This window comes from Camelus dromedarius, chromosome 12, assembly GCF_036321535.1.
Source record: "Camelus dromedarius isolate mCamDro1 chromosome 12, mCamDro1.pat, whole genome shotgun sequence".
NCBI classification, from domain to species: domain Eukaryota; kingdom Metazoa; phylum Chordata; class Mammalia; order Artiodactyla; family Camelidae; genus Camelus; species Camelus dromedarius.
In genome coordinates, this window is record NC_087447.1 from 44,103,755 (window position 1) to 44,105,147 (window position 1,393).

A 1,393-nucleotide genomic window follows, 5' to 3' on the forward strand; every position below is an offset into this window, starting at 1 on the left:
TGATAAAGTCTTCCCAACCATAACATGACAAGTCTCCATTTATTTAGGCTTCTTTTATGTCCTTTAATAATGGTTAATAATTTTTCCATAAAGGTCTTACACATATTTGCTAGAGTAATTCCTAGATTTTTTTTTTTTGAGCTATTTCTTGCATTTGGTCTTCTCGGCCACTAATGCAGCCTCTCCTGTAAATCACCTACTAATAATTTTGTAAAAGAAATCATGTTTTTAGAGTCATGTATGTGCGTTACACTTAAGACTTTCTTTAGGTAATTTTTGTTGTTGTTCAGGTGTTCATCTGTTTCCTCCAGCAGTTTATACACCAAACATGAGTCCTAATTTTTTTTTTTTACCTGATCCTTCTTTCTTTGGTTGTTTTGAGACCCCTGACTGTACAGTTACCTTCCTTTCAGATAAACAGGGGGGAGTCCACAGGTGCTGAATGGAAAAGATGTCTCTTGCCCTGAGTTTGGGATGAAGAGAGGAGACTCTCATATCCTTCCTGAGGCACTCTGAAGGAAGCCTCTATGATCTCTGCTCAAGCCCTTCTCCCTAAGAGTATGGACCACTTAACGCACGTTCTTGCCTTTTGTGGACAGGAAGACCCAGGATGTCATACCAGGTTGAGATCCTCAGATGCTGAAAAGCTCTCAGAGCGGATTCTCTGAGTTTCTGAGCTCTAATGATGCTCACTTCTGATTTCTCCACTCCTAAGGGAAGAAGCCCAGTTCTCCACAGGAGCCAGCAGCTGGCTCTAGAGCCAAGGGCAAGGAGTTTGGAGTTAGGAATGGAAGCCATTTGATCCCCAAATCCACCATTGATATATTTTCTACTTGTTTCTTAATACTTTTTAGGTGGTGAAAATAAGTGGTATTAATGTTGGAGAAGGGGGAGTTTTGCAGCTTTGCAGTTGGCCAGCCAAATCTTTAATTTAGTATTCCATCCTTATTCAACACACGAATGGTATTTTTGGGAGCAAGGGAACAGGAGATTCTGCAGATTTCCAAAGAAAATGGCAAAAGGCAAAATATGGCCAGGATTCTCCATTTGCTTTTTTTAGATCTACTGAAGGAATAGAATTTTCTTTATATATGCATCTGATCTAAGTGGTTTTTGTTGGTATTTCTGTCCGTTGTTTTTTTAACATGGGCAACACTAAGATTCAGTTGAAAGACACCTTGAAATCTTATAGGAGTAGCATACACCAATCCCTCCCACTCTCCCCCCAAAATCTGGTTGGTTTGAATGGACAGAATGATCCAATTGTCCACTTTAGGTGGTCAGATGTTTGTAAAAGATCTGAGACCTTTTGGCCTCACTGATCAGGAAAATTTAGAAGGAAGGAAGCCTTTAGGAGACTCTACTTGGAAACACAAGAAGACGAATACGCAGG